The sequence below is a fragment of the Euprymna scolopes genome, chromosome 30 (assembly GCF_053919585.1).
Source record: "Euprymna scolopes isolate OS-2025 chromosome 30, ASM5391958v1, whole genome shotgun sequence".
Lineage (NCBI taxonomy): Eukaryota > Metazoa > Mollusca > Cephalopoda > Sepiida > Sepiolidae > Euprymna > Euprymna scolopes.
Window position 1 is genome coordinate 56,423,501 of NC_136511.1, and position 21,565 is coordinate 56,445,065.

General features: G+C 32.5%; 1 protein-coding gene and 1 pseudogene across 3 annotated transcripts in view; both read left to right on the plus strand.

The window, feature by feature from the left end:
- Positions 1 to 21,565, plus strand: part of LOC145254815 (potassium channel subfamily T member 2-like) — a 534,670-nt gene that overhangs the window by 15,679 nt on the left and 497,426 nt on the right. The window lies entirely within an intron of this gene.
- Positions 11,332 to 11,449, plus strand: LOC145255029 (5S ribosomal RNA; annotated as a pseudogene).

A 21,565-nucleotide genomic window follows, 5' to 3' on the forward strand; every position in this document is an offset into this window, starting at 1 on the left:
CCAAACACCCGGGCAACGACGGGCACCCATGCTAGTATATATATATATATATATATATATATATGTGTGTGTGTGTGTGTGTATATATGAATATATATATATGTGTGTGTGTGTATATATATGAATATATATATATGTGTGTGTGTGTATATATATGAATATATATATATGTGTGTGTGTGTATATATATGAATATATATATATATGTGTGTGTGTATATATATGAATATATATATATATAAATGTGTGTGTGTATATATATATGAATATATATATATAAATATGTATATATATATATGTGTGTGTGTATATATATATAAATACACGTATATGTGTGTATATATATGTATATATATATGTGTGTGTATGTGTATGTATATATATATATATATATATATATATATACACGTATATGTACGTATATATATGTGTATATAAATGTATATATATATATATATATATATATATATATATATATATATGTGTGTGTCAGGTCATGTCATATGCTACTGGTACCATGTAACCCAGTACTACCTGCCTCATGGTCGGGTCACCGGCGACTAAACTGGTTCCCCCTACCAGACTTGTTTGGTGAGGGGGTGGCTAGTCTCTCTGAAGGATTAAAAACAAGAACTTCGAAATGGCGAATGAACCCTTTTTCGGGGTCAACGACCAACTTGCACCGTGTGTGTTTTGTGTGTATCTATGTGTGTGTTGGGGTGGAGAGGGCTCCCGTAAGCCGTGGTGAAGGCAACCTTTCTAGGAGAAGCAAATCTCTGATTTAAAAAAACCATAAAGCGGGAGACCTGTACCCGCATTAAGCTTGTCTGCAGTTTAACTTGTTGTTGGCTATCTTGCTTTTGCTTGTTGCTGGATCTCAACATTTTGATCCGAGAAAGAGACTTAGTTGTCGTACAAATCTAAGACTCTGTAGCATTTGTCTATTAAAATGGTCCTATGACGATGTAAGTCATTTTGGGCTGATGGACTTTAAGTGTCTGAGGGAGTGGCACTCGTCTGACAAGACATTGCAATCATCATATATATATATATATATATATATATATAAATTATCTCTACCTAATATATAAATTTAGTTCGGTTGGATTCCCAAAGTTAGGCCTAAACAGTAATGCATCGAACAAATCGTTATTTATTATTGCTACTGTTTAAACTTAAATTTACCTGACATAATGCTGGTCTCCGACCAAGAGATGGTGCACACCATTTTTCAAGGTTAAAGTTAAAGGTTAAGGTCAAGACTTTGCTGTTCACAATGTCCCATGCCAAGCGTGGGCATCTTTGCTAATATACTATATATATATATATATATATATATATATATATATATATATATATATATATATATATATATATATATATATTAGTGATCTGGCAAAGCCACAGGGGAGAGAACAGAAGAAGGAAGATTTGGGCATACTTTGTTGGTTTGAAAATATAGGTTCTTTTTTTTATAAATTGTCATAAAATTTTAACCATAGAATAGTATTATAATCTTCAAAAAGCCTGTAAATTTTCATGTAGTTTCGTCACATAGAACCCAAGATATTAGCATTTCAATATTCAATTTAGGTACACGTATATATATATATATATAAATGTAACTCTTGGTTCGTTCGCAATTAATAGTCTAAAGAACCACTGGACGGATGGCTTCCACGTTTTAGTATAATATGTTTACTATACCCATGTGTGTTTTTATATATTTATTTTTAATTATAATATTATACTCAATTTTTCTATAATAAATAGGTGGTTTTCTTTGTACCGATAGGCCATTTTTTTTATTTAGGGACAATTTTTTATTACCGCTTCCCGTCATCTGACCAGTGTTTCCAATTTAGCGGTTTTCCTGCTAGATCTGGAGATTTCCTTTGCAATCTACAGGGGAATTCTAGAAAATGTTGAGATATTTGGCACCCACACACCCGCAATTTTAGATTAAAAATAAGGAAAAGCGCTTGAAAATACTTTAAAACATAAAATAAACTCATTCATGTAATTAAAAGAAAAAAGTAGCATTTATTGCTTTGGTAACAATTATTTATTGATTATTTGTTTTGTTTTTCACCTTTTTTTTTCGGCTAACCATTTTAAATCTCGCTATAAAATCGATTTTTCCAAGTACATTTTAGGTGGGGGGCATTCCAAACTCCGAAGTTTAGTTTAAAATACGATCTAAACAACCCCGCTTAATTTAGAAGTATTTAGTCGAAAATTGTAAAAAGCAAGAAACAGCAGCAAAAAAAAAAAACTTATACCAATACAGTTGAATTTAATTATCTACCAATCTAAATACTTTTAACATTCTAAAACAAAGTTTTTTTGTTTTTTATTTTCTAATTTCAAAATATGTTGCACCATTATTGTGATGTTTAATTTGCAGTATATTTTAATTTGACTTTTATTATAAAAAGTTTCAGTTTATGATTTGTTTCTTGCAAAAAAACAAAATACCCTCTCTGAAAAAACAGGTAAAACTACCTGATAAAATATGCAATCTTTCTGGGGAGCTAACCGCTTCCAGAAATATATAGTGAGAAAACACGGAACATTTTACACATTGAATATACTATATTCATAATTTTTTTATGGTAGGAAGTTAAAATATGGAGTTTGGGGGGGCGGGTGAATTACCGATTTCGGAAATCTGGAGATTTCTTTCTCCTGATCTCGCAGGTTTTTTTAAATCTCAGTTGCCAACGCTGCATGTGATATCACTAAAAGGATATTTTGGTCTCACCACTACACAGAATGTGTTTACAATATCGGTAAATTTTCAATGGGTTTAATCACATGATTATTGATAATGCAACCATGTGATTGAAATTTAATCTAAATTAATAACACGTGGTCGCTTTCCTATCAAATATTCATCGAAAAATGGTAGGTACAGACAAAATGAATGCCGACTCTCAAAGTGTATAAACATTTTGACCCCTCCCTTTACTTAAAAATTCACAAAAAATCAGGAAATTAACCAATTTTAATGAAAATTTCAGTATTTATCAAATAATAATCGCAGCATATAAGGAAGTAATTATTTTTACTTAACTCTTAGTGAAAATGTTTTATTTTGTTTAAACAAAAAATACCTTTACTAAAGTTATGGTCTTCAGTAGTAAATAAAGAACGCAAGAATTTATTTTTGCTTTTTTTATATAAATAAAGCATCGTAATTTGTAACAATAAAAAATAATTTTTACAGGAACATTACAAAAAAAGCCCCTAAAGTCTATATTAATGAATTCGATATAACTCGAAGAAAAATGAATTTCTCGCATACTATTCAGGAAATTAAAGATTTAATTAGATTCCTATTTCAGTCACCTAAATTATTTAGAGTTAAATGAGTTCAGGAATTTATAGCCAAACCTAAATATTTTTTTTGCTTAAAAAAATAGCATTAATACAGTAAGTTAGGTAAAATTTGCATAGAATTCTCTGCTTTACGGTTGTTTTAAAAATGGAACGGAAATTTGAATTTCGTTCCCTCTTAAATTCGGTACATTTTTACATTATGTCCAACTCATCGTTCACATTCGAAACGTCAACTTTTATAGCTTTTCGGGTATGCTGACAAGGTTACGGGTGACTATTCCGAAAGCCGTTCTTAACATGGGTAGATTGAAGTGTTTATTCGTTGTAAACGTACCCGACAACCTATAAATGTCGACATTTCCAATGTGAATGGTAAGCTGGACTTATGTAAAAAATAACAAAAAGATATACCAAACTGACTCGTTCGTTTAAAAATGGAATTATTTCCCTTTCGTTATTAACTTTTTTTTTATATTTTGTGTTTTATATACATAAAGTACAATTGTTGAATGTTACTGTTTGGATTATATTCGTTTGGGGGGGCACAATAAAAAAATTAAGAAAGATTAAAACGGAGTGAAATTTAAGTTTCCGTTCCATTTTTACAACAACCGGAAAACAGTGCATACTCAGCAAGTTTTATCGTAATTTATAAGCATAATGTTGAAACACTAAATCAACATTTTATTTATTTTTTGCATAATTAATGATGGAAGTATTTTTCTGTTTATTTTCTGAACATCTGTTAAAAAAAATAATTTGTACATTCTCTTGAAAAAAGAATCAAACTTTTCTCTACTTTTACCTAATTATTTACAGTGTTCATGTAAAGCATTAATCTGTTCTTTTTATAATAAAAATTCCGTTTTCAAAGAGAAATGTTTACTGCCAAATTTCTTTTAAAAAAAAAGTGCAAGTTTTCCGAAAAAAAAACTTTCACCTAACAATTTATGGTAAAAAATTAATCTTTTTTTGGGGAAAAAATAACAACTTTTATTGATTACAAAAATTGCAAAAAATAATAAAAGTAAATAAACGAAGAAAATGTAATTTGAAATCTCGGAGATTATTGTTCAAAATTGAAGCGTCGGTGAAAAGCTAATGACCTGATTTGTGTAGTGGGCTATGTGACATTTGCCCTTAAGGTTACACATTATCGTTTAAACAAATGGGGGATCACTTTTGCATAATTATTTAATGTAAAATGAGCACCCACTTTATGATCATCTTGGCTACAAAGTGGGTGTTTATTTTACGTTAAATTAAGTAAGCAAAATGATTCCCCACTTTTTTAAACTATAATTTATTCATATCATTGAAATTACTCGGTTCTTGAGATTTTACCGATTGTTTTCGTTTTCAGCACCCTCGAAAATCTTTAACAGTGGTAATTTTAAAGGATTTTTGTGGGTGAAAAGATACTGCACCTTTACCAATACTTCAATCATAGTCATTTGGTTTCCTAGTTTTGCATGTGAATTACAAAATATCTGATACTTCCCCAAAATTTCTGTCCTTGATGAAAGGGTGACTAGAACTTGCTGCTATGGTTTCAAATGATCTGAAATAACAGCAAGGGGAGACTTTTTCCACCTATTTCTCATAGGTTATATCTTCCCTCTTTGGTTTTCATACATAAAGTAAATTTCACAGTATATAAGGATTATTTGATACTGGCGATATTCATAATTGTACCCTATTTCCAAAAGAGAAGAGATATAACATTTGAGAAATTTGGGAATCAGGTCTTCTCTTGCTGTTATTTCAGATCATTTTATAACCATAGCAGCAAGTTTTAGTCTCCTCTCTTTCAAGGCCAGAGATTTTAGGGATATATATATATATATATATATATATATATATATATATATATATATATATATAGTAAATTCCCGAAACAGTGTTTCATGGTAAACAACTGATGATCCCTTAAAAAATAAATTATTAGTACTATAGTAAATTTGAGAGCGAGTTGATACAGTGATTGCAGGTGACTTACTGAATAGATGGTTTTCTAACGAATGATAAAAATATTTTTTGTATAGTTTTAAAGGTTAAAAACTTCAAAGACTATATATATATATATATATATATATATATATATATATATATATATATATATATATATATATAGTTATAAAATATATATGGCAATTAAGCTACACGGAATATTCTGCATTTCATCCATGCTAGGATTCATCAGGCTTATGAATCCTAGCGTTGATGAAACGCGGAATATTCTGTGTAGCTTAATTGCCATATATATTTTATAACTTACTACCTAGCTCTACCTACGTATTGAGCACTGTTGAAGTAAATACTTAAAGTTCACACATAAATTTATACTTTCGTATATTAATTTATGTGATTAAATGAAGTAATCATATATATATATATATATATATATATATATATATATATATATATATATATACAATAAATGCTATCAAAGGCAACATAAGTTACTCTTCTACCGACTTGGATATTTTTTGTGGTTTAACTTATTTTAAAGCTTTTATTTACTTCGAAACACAAATAATGCCGAGTGTTAAGTTAGAACAAGAAAAATAAGTTCAACCACAAAGCAAACTTATCCAAGTAATTAGAAAGCTAACTTATCTTGCCTTTGGTAACATTTATTTACTATATATTTGTGTGTAACCACATTTTCGCTTAGTTGTCTATATTGGAAAATGCCCCCACTCCATCGACATACAAAATACGGACCGTGCTGAAATAATAACCTTATTATTTAGAAACCCATTCTTAACACGGGGAGGGGAGAGATTTTTGTAACTATTCTGTACTTTCGCTTAACAATTTAATAAGCAAAAGATGTCGTAAAAAAATGAATGTAACTTGTTCGGGCCGGGATTGATGCTTCAATTGGTCCTCGATCGATGAGACAATTGCTATTTATTTGGATACTGTCAGTGCCCTCTTTTTTTTTTGGGGGGGGGGGCTTCCCTCCCCCTTCCCCCCCCCCCACACACACACATTAAAAACGAACTTGTGTTTAATTTGCTTTCGTGGGGAAGCAAATCAATAAAATGAATGTAACTCGAAAGTCCTATCTAAAAGACACTAAAAAAAAAAAAAAAAAAAACAGCACGATCGGTGTTTTGCGTAAATACCGTTCCCCATCCCCGAGACATCAACTCTTCTCGATACATTTTTGCCAATTTGATGAAAAATCATTTAAAAATCAAGAAAACGAATTAAAAATGTTTTCATGGCAAAAGCTGTGTTTTTTTTTTTTCATGTCTAAATCTATAAATTAGTGTCTTTTTCCTCAGACTTAATTCGCTTTAATTTTGTGGCTGAGCGCCAAAATCTGTTACTAACAATTGAAGGTGCTTGAAACTCTTTTGAATTCCGACAATATAATTATTTCCACTCTATAAAGAAAACATAATGTTATTTCTTTTTTCTTCGTATTTCTAAATCATTAAAATCAATGTCTTCTCTCACAATTACACCCCCCCCCTCATATTCTTGTCATTTCAATCAGTGAGTTCTTTGCTCCTCATCAAATATAGGGCGGATACAGGAGGCACGTCCCTCCTTCCGCTCTTTCCAATTTCTCTTTATTGTTTTTTTTTTTTGTTTTTGTTTTTTTTTACTATTGGATCACATGGATCAGTATTATATTTCCTTTTAATGTTTTGCACCAATGAAATTTAATCCACAGTACTCGGAGCCCTGAAGCCAAAAAATTAAACAAGAAATTTTGAGCATTTTGCATAGACAAGAAAACAAACAAGTAGTTTATATATATATATATATATATATATATATATATATATATATATATATATATATATATATATATATAATAAATTCTATCAAAGGCAACGTAAGTTACTCTTCTACCTACCTGAATAAATTTTCAAAACTTATTTTACAGCGTTTATTTACTTTTAGACAAAAATAGTGCCCAGTCTTATGTTAAAACAAAAAGTGGCTGACGTTAGACGGTCATTTGAGTAGTCTCGATAATCGCTCAAAAAACGAAAATTAAATAAAATACTGATAGAACATGTTCGCACGATTGGTAACATTTAGTAGGTAGTTTTGTACCAGTATATGATTTAATTTTCGATTTTTTAGCGACTACAGAGAGACTCTTGAGGTGACAGCTTCATGTCAGCCATTGTTTTTGTTCTAAGTTAAGACCAGAAACTACTTTTGTTTCGAAGTAAATTAACGCTTTAAAATAAGTTAAAACACACACACAAAAAAAAATTCCAAGTAGGTAGAAGAGTTAGCTTATCTTGCCTTTCGTAATATTTATTCGTTAGATATATATTTTTTTTTTCGCTTTTTCGTTTTGTTGCCTTAACGTAAAAATGGCCGCAAGTTTTGTCTTTCTTTTTAACTTTGATCAAAAGAAATTATGTAAAGTCTCTTTTAGCAGTATAAAAATATTGAAAAACAAACAAACAAACAAACAAACAAACAAAACAAAACAAAAACGTTATCGTACATGTCCATTAACTGAATCAAACTTAAATTTCGTCAAACTTCACTCGTTTTAGATTATTCGAATTATTCGGACTACTGTTCTAATCTTAGATGTCATTCCTACAACGTTTCGGCCAATATAACCTTCGACCTTCTTCATTTAGCAGGGACTCATAGTGCACTAGATAAAAATACTAAGTAATAATGAATTCTAAGTGACGGGATTTTGAAGGTTCAATCCTAAAACCCTAACAGGAAGTTTATTTGATGCTAAACTCACATAGAAAATTTAAACCCACCATCACCCCCCCCGTCCCCCCAAAATTGAACGATTAAAATTTTTCGAAAGTTTAAATTTTTAAATCTAAAAATTGGATCGTATTATTTGGATTGTTTGAACTACTGTTCTCATCTTAAGTGTTATTTTCACACCGTTTCGGCCGATGTAATCTCTGACCTTCTTCAGGTGTATCTTCTCAAACTTGGGAATCTTTCTGCCGAGCTCAGGAATCTGCTTGGAATTTCAAACGGTACCCAGGTTCAACAGAAAAATCCCCGAGTTCAACAACATACACCTGAAGTAGGTTGGCGATTACATCGACTGAAACGTTGATGAGAGCAGTAGTCCGAAGAATCCAAATAATATGATTAAGCAATCCTCATCTAAGAAAAATTTCAGAAACGTAAAAATTTAATGCTTAATCGATAATCAGACATTTTTTCATTTTTTTATTTTTTTATTTTTTATTTTTTTATTTTTTTATTTTTTTTTTTAAATATAAAATTGAATGACGAAAAATTTTAGGAGGGAGGGGGAGCAGCTTGTTGCATAGACCTGTCCAATTAAGAGTTTTTTTCTCTCTCTTTTAAATATTTCAATTGATACTTTAAAATTTAACCATCTTTTTTATGATCTATTTTAATTGCTACTCCTATGATTATTATTGATTTTATTTCATTAAAAATGAATCATAGTTTTTTCCTCATTTTCAAGTTCTTTTCTTTTTTACCATTTGATAATTACTGTTGTCTTTAGTTTTGCAACACAAAATAACCATGATACTTGACTCTTACCTTTAAACATTAGTTCAATATAGAAATTGTTTCAATAATCAACAGTCTAAAAAAACATAATTTTTTACAATAATAAGTCATCCAATATATATTTTAGAATCTACATTATATTTATCTTAGTCTGTCTGTTTGTCTATCTGTCCGTAACACTTTTTTGCGAAAACTACTGAGCCGATCTGGCTGAAATTTTGTATGAACCTTTGTTATGATACGGTGCAGCGAACTAAGTAATTAAGTATCGATCGATGCACAATTAAGGATTAGTCATCGCGATACCATATTTATTCTAGAAGTTTGGCATAAAGCACTCGTTCTAAGCCAACGAGCTATAACTTTTGCTCGTTTTTAACGGGCAAAAAAAAAAAAATCTAGTATATTATAAATTTTATCATGGTTGACTCGTATTTATTAACCACTATTAACTACTAACCACTATTATTAATTACCAGCTTATTTGTCATAATGGGTAGCGTGTTTGCTAATGGGCTGGGAGACCAGGGTTCAATTCTAAGTCGGGTCATACCAAACACTTAAAACGTTGATGCCTCTTGCTCAAATACTAAGCATTAGAAGGTGAGGATCAAGGGTAAGTGGGGTAATCCTGGCATAGGAGTACTGCCCTATATCTTAGTATAGAAGTTAATGAAGAGGGAATTCAAAGATCGCCTTCGACTATAGTCAACCCCTTTACTATTCAAAATTAATTGTTTACTTGTAAAATTGCTGATTAGGAAATATTTTATTGCATTCGTAAAAGTTTAAAGGCACAAGTCAAATATTAACATACGAGCCAAGATCACAGTGTCGCTCCCTGGTGTCTGTGCTGCAATGACCATGAAATTGAAATGGCCGAGCACACCTTTTTCTATTACAGCCAACTCTGAGACTCATGGAGTATGTCAAAGAGGTAACTGCTTGCATCGATGCCAAGTGCTCACTTTTCCTTAACGCAACATACATCATTGACAACATGGATCAGCCGCTGTCCAGAGAGAAAAGAATGGTTTTTCTGGCCATCCTAGCAGTAGCAAGAATGGTGATCTGGATCACCCATCTCAAAAAGATCTACGAGGGGACATCCGTTCCAGATCGGGATCTGATTGTTTATTTTAAACATTTGCTCCCCCCCTCGCCAGACTTTCACAAGAAACACCCGTCTAGCAGAAAACACTATCACTAATTTCCCCCACTCTTTATGTGCCTAAACCTAAACGTAGATTCCATGAACAAAGCTTCTTTCTTAGAACTGCACGCCTGTGGAATTACCTTCCGTTTTCCTGCTTTCCAGCTGACTACAATATGGTTGTCTTCAAGTCTAACGTAAACAAGTTTTTGATGAACTGTTCCAGTTTACAAATTTACCGAATTTCCATTATTAACGATTACTATATTGTCCAATTTCTACTGTACACTCTTTAACCCTTATCCTCGAGTGGCCTCTTGGCCTTGATAAGTGGTGATGCCTATGTAAAAAAAAAGAAGTCCTTAAAAAGACTCTTGACTGGTGGTACAAAAGAGATCCTGTTTCTGCTTTGTTTTTTGGTACTAGAGATTCTCCGAGTTTGCCCAACCCATACATCCCTTTCTTTTGCCCCCAGTCCTTCCCCGATTGGAGGTCACCATCCATCCCCATTTTCCCTCCCTATTATTTTCTCTTAATATACTCTAGTAAATCGCCCCAATCCCAACTAGAGACGCTCCTGCTTGTTTTCGGTTCCTGAAAAACAGTGGGCGATCTAATACTTAGATTAGGGTCAGGAACGCCCATACTACACACCTCAATAGTCATTTTATTTGGTTCAATCTTTTTCGTTTTGGGGTTTTTCTTGGCTCTTCCCCACTCCCCACCATGAAATTTTTACACCACCAAATTTAAAGACGTTTTCATCCAATGAAATTTTGTTCTCATTTTGCACCATTTATACTAGCGGGAACTGTGGAAATTCCACAGAGGAATTTATTCATATTTAATGTATTGATGTTGGCAGTCTGCAGATGTTCAGCGTAAATGGAGACGTTCTGATATTTATATATACACACACATGTATGCACATGATTTAAAAAAAAAAAAAACGTTTGGGGTACTTTAAGTAGATTTTACTCCACGATGTGATATTGGTATTATCGTGAATGTGCCAGCCAATAGTATTCTTAAAATTTTTATAAACGTTTTAGAAAAACCCTGCACCCATCCACCTCCCCCAAATTTTTTACGATGCTTCATGCCTAATTTTTTTGTTTGCAATTTATGCATTTTTTTGTTCAACAATCCATTTTAAATCTTACGACAATAAACTATATTAAAAAAAAGATCACAGTGTAGTACCCGTCCTATTGCTACAGTTCTTCTTATTCTTTCCTAGGTCAGTGAAGGAGACATCCTTCCTGACTGAGACGATTTTAATTTTTTATCCTATCCAGAATGCCTCTTTTGGGGGAAGCTGCATTTTCTAATACGGCATAATCGCGTTGACACACCGGTTCTCGTCAGATCGCTGAAGTTAAGCAACGTTGAGCCTGGTTAGTAATCAGATGGGTGACCATTTGGTAATTCTAGGCGCTGTATGTGCTCTCTGCTTATCTTGCGACTGGTATTTACCAATGTTGTCTCAGGAGAGTTGTGGTTGGAGATTGCACAACTCCTCCCACAAAAATTGCATGTGCAAGCAACCCTTCGCGGGTATCCTTAGTCTGTCCAAGACTGAAGGAGCCTGCATTTTTTACACATTAAAAACTGACCTTGTGTCTAACTCTGCTCTTTTGTGGAGGCACGTAAATAGGAACATTAAAAAGAACATACTTTACTGGCAACAGATGGAGATTAAATTACTACATTTTCGTCGCATCTGGACGAGTCCATGTTTTTAAATAGGGAGTAACAGCTGGCAACGGTCATGCAGACGAAAGCAACAAGGCTAATGCATTATATAGATTATTTCTTTTCTCATTATTAACTTTAAAATAATTGTCTTATCTAAATAACCCTGAGAGTGTTTATCTATCTAAACTAAAATGCTAAAATTAAAAAGGACGGTCCTTGTCCAGAGTTCCCCCTATATTAAAAAAGTAAAGGAAAATCTATATGGCGCATGTACCAGATGACGAAATGAAAATATCATATTCCAATAATCACGTAAATTGATCAAATAGTTTAATTTTTATAAAGAAAATCACCTCTAAGTTATTAACGGGAATTCGTAGGGATTACAATACAACTCTCGCAAGTTTTGAATTATCGTTGAATTATTTTGCTTGCTTTTCGAGATTTTTCCAAATGGCGGGTGAGACAGTCACTTCTTCGATACTCATAAAATTTGATTATATAAAAAATAAAATTTTATGAGTATCAGAGGAGTGACTGTCTCGCCCGCCATTTTGAAAAAGCAATGGAGATAATTCAACAATAATTAAAACCTTGCAAGATTTATGTTGTAATGCTTAAGAATTCCCGTTAATCGCTTAAGAATAATTTACTTTATAAAAATTAAACTATTTCATCAAATTACGTAAGTTTTGGAATATGATATTTTCGTTTAATCATGAGTATGTGTATCATACAGATTTGTATTTAATTTTACTATTAAACTAGTCCTGGTGCTCGGCATTGCTCGGGTGTTTGGAGGTTAATGTTGAGCAAAAAAAATATTTTAAAGCGGTAGTAGGCAGCCAGGCTCGAACCTGTACCGCGAAAGAGGGAAAAAAATGTGACGTCTTTGCTGTTGTGCCAAACCGTTTCTCGTGTAAATCTGTCGCCTCTGTCGAAAGTTTTAGGCAGACATACATACATACATACATACATACATACATACATACATGATGATTGCTGCATCTTTCCAGATGATCGACGTCTCATTGAGTTCTCCCAATCTTGTCGTCCATGCCATCTCAGATGACTCTGAACCCCCACCGCAGATTTGCACATCTTGAAGCAGATGTGACATACAAATTGAGCAATTTCTACTGAGTTGACTTCCTCCGGAGGCTGAAGGGTATTCCTATGAACAAGCACATGTCTTCTCAAACCAACAGTAGACTTGCAAACTTTGCTGCATATTAAACAGATCGTTTGGTTCGGACTAATAGACGCAAAGTTGACCTGAACGGGAGTTTTGTGCGACTTAAGGTGGGTGACGTATCCTGCTTTTGACAAAAGCACTCGTTCACAAGTGTCGCATTTCCAGCTCATACATATATACATACATACATGCATACATACATTTAAACAGACAGGTGAGATTTATATTATAGGTATTGGAAGAATCTTGTACAAGAACACACAAAAATAAAACTATATCAATTCAAACAAAATTAAATCACGTACACGTTTAGTCAATTCTTTGCAATAGTCCATTTCCAATGACTAAGTCTCAGTAAAAATTACCGATTAACTTGTATGCAATAATTCTTCTTTAATCCACAATAATCTCTTAATGCTCGGCGTATAATTCCTATTAAGTGTTTGTGAATTGTAAATAAATTCTTTGAAAACCAAATTAAAATTTTCAGTTACAGCTGTGTTTTTAAAGGAAATCAAATCAAAATGCCTTCTCACATATTTTGAGACTTGAGTTTGTTTACTTTTAATATTCCACCATTTTGAAAATTATCCATTTTCCTCCTTTTTTTTTTTTTTACAAAATTTCATATCAACTATTACTTTTTTATAACTTGTGATGTCGACACGATTTAAAAATGCCTTGATTACAATTATTAACTTTATATATTTTTTTTCTCTCTTATGGATGACAAGGTTGCTTTTATTTCGCAATTTTTGAGATGAGAATTGATAATGTGTATTATTGGGTTATTCGGACTACCGTTCTTACCTTGGATGTTATTCTCACAATGTTTTGGTAGATGTAAACTCCGACCTTATTCAGATGCGTTTTGTGGAACTCAGGAATCTTTATGCTGAATTTGGGAATCTGTATGGAATTTCGAATGAAACAGAACTCTTTATACAAAAGGAGCTGTGGCGCAAGGGATATAAGTGCTAAGCTACAATTAATTGTAAATGAAGGTTCAATACTAAGAATACAATGATGTATTACTTAAGACTTCTAGCCAATCATGGCTGGTGGAATGAGAGCAAACTACCCTCCTCATAGATTAAATAAAAGGTCCCATTCAAAATTCCCTACAGATTCCTGAGTTTGACAAGATGCACCTGAAGAAAGTCGGAAGTTCAACAAGAACGTATTGACAAGTTGTGAACAGTAGTCCGAATAATCCAAATAATAGAAACTGATACTTTTTAAATATTGGAAATTTCTTTTTATGGTTTGCATTTAGCTGCTTTTTTTTCTGAGTAGTGGAGGAACTGAAGCTTTTTTTTTTTTGCAGGGATAATAATATAGTAAACTAATTATTTAGTTCGTGGAGCCGGACATAAGCAAAGAATATCTACTCTATACTATTATATAAAAGTCACTGTGTGTGTGTAACAATTCCTTCCTTATAAGTTCCAAAACGGCTGAGCTTATCCTTTGCAAATTTTACAAAAAAAGTCATTTATATGTCTGGCAGTATTCTTAGATATGTTTTATGCAGAAATTCATCAAATAAGTATCTTAAATCGAAAAAATCCGATCCTAAAAATATTTTTTTCTTAAAGATAAAAAGTAATTTTTACAAGGGAATTCTTATACGTTACATCGGCAAGGGAGATATTAAAATATTAGCAAATAATTTCTTCTTATAAGAAAACAGAGTTATTGACACCGGGAGGTATAGCTCAGTGGTAGAGCATACGACTACGAATCGAACAATCCCCTGTTGAAGCCCGGATGTACCTTGCCATTTTATTATAATTTTTTCTTATTTATGAGTTCATTTTACGATAAAAGAAATGTACCACTTAAATCGCCGCAAATTTTAAAACTAAACATTAATCAGAAGTGACTTTTCCAGAGCATTCATCGTCAACCCCAAATATCAGCTGACGTCATATTGTAAACAAACACAGACGGAATTTGATGAACGACGTTATCATTATTATTTTTTTATTTTTTACATTTTATTTTATATTATTTTTTTGCAAATTAGTCCACCGGACAAATTATTCCTCATAATAGACAAACATTCAATAGAGGATTGATTATATAATAATACATATGCAATATGCATAAATTAAAGTATCATATTGTATGACCGGGTAACGCTGGGCGTCCAGCTAGTACTATATGAAGGGAAAAATCCTGTACAAGTCTCATTTTTCACTTTGTGGTATTATTTGCTTATTTTCAGTCCTGCAGACTAAATAATGACTTGATTAGTTTTTTTTTTTTTTTTTTTTTTTTTTACACAGGCATCACCACATTATTAGTTTTACTAGAAATGCAAAAAAAAAAAAAAAAAAAAAAAAAAAAAAAAAAAAAAAAACAGAAAAGTTTACTAAATAACATACCGGATACCGTTGGTTTTAAGATTAACCGAAATATTATCTGGACTTTTAATTTGATGAACCATTATTCATTACAAGCTGTTGCTATCAGAGTTACCTCTAATGGAGACAGATTGCGGGAAGGGAGACTAAAAAGTAATCTATATAATAAATCCGGCTCGCTTCAATAGTCACTTTTTGTATTAGGGAGACAACAGTTATCAAGACTCAAGCACCACGCGAGGATAAAGGTTAATGAGTGTTAGGTGGCCAGTGAAGCAACACCTTGATTGATCGGTACTTAGGGAGGGTTTGATTATTTAAAAAAAACGACTCAACAAGAAGTTATTTACATTAGACTTGAAAACGACCATGTTATAGTCAACTGGGAAGGAGCCTCGTTGTATTGCATTTCATAAACGCTGAGTTCTAGGAAAGAAACTTTGCTCATGGAATTTTCGTTAAGTTTTGGTAAATAAGGAGAGGTTTTGTCTTAATAGTAACTGATAATAATGTGAAAAGAAGGAAAGAATAATCATGTATGTAAATTTATTTTTATAAACAAAAAAGAGAGGCTTAATCCTCATAATAACTGATAATAATATAAAACAAGGAAAGAATAATCACGCATGCAAATTTATTTTCATGAATCTTGATAAAACTGACAATAGTAAAAAGAAATAATTTCCTTCACTTTTTCTTTTTTTCTTCTTCTTCTTCTTCATTTCCTTCTCCGTCTTCTTATTATCATTAGTAGTAGTAATAGTAATAGTAGCAGCAGTAGTAATAGAATTATTAATAGTAGTATTATTAATAACTTTAGATTAAGCAGCTAGTTAAAAAAATATATAGTCGTAAAGACAATAGGATTTTAAATTTTCGTTTTGGTTTTCTCTTGTTTTATTTGTGATGATTTCAATAAATTTTCGATTAATATTTAAAAAAAGATGAAATGCTTCTATTTATCAAAGGTACATATAGACGAAACACACACACACACACACACACACACACACACACAGAAACCTTGTCTGATAGTTTTATTAATAACTAGGCTGGGTGTCCGGTGTTGCCCGGGTGTTTGAAAGTGTGTTGAGAAAAAAAAAGTAGTAGTAGGCAGGCATACTGCGAAGGACGAAAAAAAACGTGACCCCCCCCCCAAAAAAAAACGACTTTGCCGCTGCGTCCATCGCCAAACCAGAAGTGGCGAAGGTTTAAGTTAATGCAAGTCAATCGAAAACTGGGATGCCTTTCAAAAATATCAGCGAAAAAAGTGACCCCTCTTTATAGAAAAGTGCACAGTTGAGTGTGAAGGAATAAATGTTTTGGGCCAATTTTTCGATATTTGTCGTCCGAAGGGTGGAGCTTCAAAACGATACCGATCTTGTGAAAATCCGTTGCCTCTGTCAAAAGTTTTAGGCAAACATACATACATACATATATACATACATACATACATTTAAACAGGCAGGTGAGATTTATATTATAGAAGACATTTATGCAATCTTTTTTTTTTTACATAGGCGTCACAGGGATAAGGGTTAAAGAGTGTAGAGTAGTCAAAAGGACAATATAGTATTCAATAGTAATGGAAGTTCGGTAAATTTGTTAACTTAAGTGGAACGGCTCATCAGAAACTTGTTCACGTTGGACTTGAAGACAACCATATTATAGACAGCTGGAAAGCAGGAAAACGGAAGACAATTCCACAGGCGTGCAGTTCTAAGAAAGAAGCTTTGATCATGGAATCTATGTTTAGGTTTAGGCACAGATAAAGAGTGGGGAAAATTATTGATAATGTTTTCAGCTAGTCTAGTGTTTCTTGTGAAAGTTTGGCAAGGGGGGACCATAGATTGAAGCTCAGTCGAACACTTTCCATGAAAATAACGATAAAGCAGAGACAAACTCGCAACATCTCTTCTGTGAGATAGAGGTTGCAGCGAAGAGAAAAGGACATCTCCCACCAGGCCACGAAGTCTATTTTGAACCCTATCAAGGCAGGACAAGTCTTTTCTAGCAGCTCCTGCCCAGATGTGGCAACAGTATTCCATCCTTGGACATTCTGGCTCTTATATAGATAGAGAATTGCATCAGCAATGAGATATCTACTGGATCGATCCCACCATTTTTCCAGCGGCCTTGGCAACAGATTTGATGTACGTATTCCATTTAAGATCAGGAGTAAAGGTCAAGCCCAGAAGCCTGTCAAAACTTGAGGCCTCCCCAAAGAGCCATTCATTTTAATTGATGCCAGATGGGGATCAGAACGTTGATGATGTAAAGATAGAAGCTTGGTTTTAGATGCATTAAAAGTAACCAGCCACTCCTTACCCCATTGTACAACGTGATCACGATCAGAGGAGAGAGAATCGGAGAGCACTTGGTCGTTTACTATCTTAGATGTGCAACCATAGATGGTAGTGTCGTCAGCAAAAATGTCTACGAATGATGTAAGGATGTGATTTGGAAGATCATTAATGTAGATCAGGAAAAGAGTTGGTCCCAGGATGGACCCCTGAGGGACTCCAGCATTTATACTGTGAGCTTCTGATTTTTGCCCATCAACTACTACTCTTATGAACCTATCAGAGAGAAATGATTTAATAATTGAGAAGACATTTCCAGCTATACCATAGCTGGTGATCTTGTGAAGTAAACCTTTATGCCATACCCTATCAAAGGCCTTTGATATGTCAAGAGCAATTGCCCTAGAAAGGTTGCCTCTGTCGAGAGATTCGCTAATCCTATGAGATATAACTGTAAACACATCTGCTGTAGATCTAGCAGAACGGAAACCATATTGTGTGTCACTAAGAAGGTTATTTTTGTTGAGATGGTTGATTACTTCTCTATTTAACACAGATTCCAGCAACTTACTCATGACGCACAGGAGACTTATTGGCCTGTACTGGAGGGGGATGAACGATCACCTGAATTCTTAATACAGAGCATACTGATGAGATTTTCCAGGGTGATGGGAAGCAATTCTCATTAAGACAACGTTTAAACAGTTTTGTAAGTATGGGTGCTAGTTCTGGTTGAAGTCTTTTGAGTACTATAATTGGAATACCGTCAGGGCCGGTTGCTTTACTGGAATCAAGGTTATTGATTAGCTTGGCAACATCACATACAGATATTTGTATATCACATAGTGTGTTTTCTGATACTTAACTCCTGTTGCTAGTATTGATAATCATGAGTAATGCTATCTTAAGATTATACTTATTAAAACACTAACGCTATTCATCCGGTGTTGTCAAGATATATTACTGGTCAGAAGGTGTCTTAGGAAACATAATTTCATATGTCACCATGTTTGCACTTTTTGCCTTGAAAGAAAAGTTCAAAATAACATTTCCAATGTAAGATAAATTCAATAAAAAAATGTAAGACTAATAGTATTCTAAAAAAAAAAAGAATTGAATCCGTTTTCAATTCCCTTTTCATTTAATTATTTGAACCTTAAAAATACTAAAAACAATTATTTCAAATGCTTAAAATTTTTATTTTTTAAATACGCTTCTCACTGAGTCATTCTTGGTTTAACTTTAATTTTATTTCCTTAAAAAAAAAAAAAATCCGTATCTTCACGTTCTAATGTATTTCAATTATTTTATGGACTTAACTGGTAATTGCCCCTAGTGACCCCGGGTAGAAACGAAGGAAATTTTCAACGGTGTCTTTCGATTTATTCAAAAATTTAACCTTTATTGAAACTTATTTGAATGTGTTAAAATATCGAATTCTATAACACAGAATATATATATATATATATATATATATATATATATATATATATATATATATATATATATATTCGTCTTTGTGTTCTCTCTCTCTCTCTCTTTCTCTCTCTCTCTCTCTTTCTCTCTCTCTCTCTCTCTCTCTCTCTATATATATATATATATATATATATATATATAAAGAATAAAAAAAACACATTCATTGTTGACTATGGAATCAATTACACACAGAATGGGTTATGGGCAAGGGGTAAAACGAGATCATTGGAGCATTTGACAAGGATATATTGATTTTTCCATAAACTTAGTTATTCAAAAATATATATTGTTTTATTGAACGTGGTAATTATAAAGAAAACAAAATGAGAAAGACATGGAATATGTTTTTTTTTTCTTGTTTTTTTTTGCACAAGGATTCTTTAAAATGGTTACTCAAGGGTGAAAAGGTTAAGAAATGCTGGTTTAGAAGCACAAATGAGCCATACATTTAATTTTTGCATTCAAGAAACTAAATTTTATTTGATACTAGCCTACCCGTGTCCCGACGTTGCCCGGGAATTCATAGTAGGTATCGAAAATTCAATTCCCATGCCCAAGCTAGAATTGATGACGATTAATACATGATAGTGACGTAAACAATATTAATATGAACATAAATAATAACAAGTATTGTAATACTACTACTATTAATACATATAGTAATAACATTATTGATAGTAATAAGAATAAAAAGAATAATAACGATGTTAATAATAATAGTAATAATGAGAAAAATATCATAGAAATAATAATGATAATACTGATAACAAACTCATAATGATACTACTAGAACTATAGCGTTTAAAGTATTACTAATGACTAGGACTGTGACAACAGCATATTGTTTTCACTGTTGTGACTTTTGAGTATATATCCAACACAGTTAGACGCAGTTAATCAACCCAGAAAAACACCACTCTATATAAAAGCATATAAAATATTAACGGATACACACTCGAGAGTAAAAATAATGAAAAGAATACGCTGTTATCCTAGCTCTAGTAATAACATTAACTAAAATAAATTAAAATGTACAAAAGACAATGTTAAGAAATGAAACAACAATATTAATATTAATAACCGTATGACAAATAATAAGCATAATAGTAATTGTAACATTAATATAGCCAATAGTAGAAATAATCAGAATAGTAAAAATAGAATTAAAAAGACTACTACTACTACTACTACTAATTGCGGGCAGATTCCAGAGTTCGACAAACGGGACTCTTTATTGATTTCGTTCTAAATCCTAAGTAATTCGCAATCGTATTTTGAATGTTGCTCACACTGAGGATTGAATCTGCAACCTCTAAAAACTGTCACTTAGAACTGAATTTGCATCCACTATGTCACAGGTCCTTGCAGACAAATATCCAAATAGTACAAACTAGCAAGACCTGTGGAAATTCCACAGGGGACTCATCCATATGTAATATATTAATGTTGGAATTCTGTTGACGTTCAGCGTAAATAGAGATGCTCTAATATTACTGTAGCTCTTTTGTTAAAACTGCAAAAGTATTTATCTAAGCTAGCAGGGACACCCGGCGTAGCCCGATCGTAAGGTACGCTTAAATATGATATTTTAATTCTTGCAGATTTCGGATATATTATTATATAGTTAATGTTCTATCGATTTTTTATCTATAAATATAAAAGCGAAAATGTGTGTATGTATGTATGCATGTATGTATGTGTTTTCGCTTTTTCTGTGTGCCTACAAAAGGTTTTTTTCAGAGAAGCGGTCGCTCGCTTCACAACTTTTTAAAACTTTTTATATCACATATAAATCGTAATATCTCACAGTTAACAACGAAGCTCGCCTGTCTATTTAATTTGCTCGATTTCGGGAAGATAAATATTCAACATTTGTCACTCGCCGCATGTGGGTTAGTCTTTTTCCTATAACATCTTGGGGAAAAAAAACAAAAAACAAAAGCGTTCAGCAGTAAATGAAATCCCGCAGTCAAACTTGACTTCATTAACTCATTAAAACGGGGACCTGCTAAATCGAAGTAATTGAATAAATTCAAACGTGTTTCCGTTAGCATGTCGCGGTGGGGCAATGGTTAACGTCATACTTTTTTTTTTCACACTTTAATTTACAACTTTGCCTCAAGGGTTCGGGTTCGATCCTCATACTTCCTTTTTTTTTAACACCCCACCCCATCACCCCCGGAGTTTCCACACACACCTCCAAACACCCGGGCAACGCCGGGTACCCCTCGCTAGTGTATTATAAAGTTGCGATTTTAAAAATTTCAAAAAATCTATCTATATAACTTGAGTGTATCAGCTTGAATCAAAACCGAAACCAAAACTTATGAAAAAATATATGTATATATATAAATATAAATTGAGTTCCTTCAGCTATAACCGAAACCAAAACTTATGAAGAATGTTTGGTAAAATTATTTATTACAAGAAATGGAAGTCCATAACAATTAAACGGCAGTCATTCGTATGTAAGTATGACACACAAAATAAATAAATATCCTATCCTATTAATATATAGATT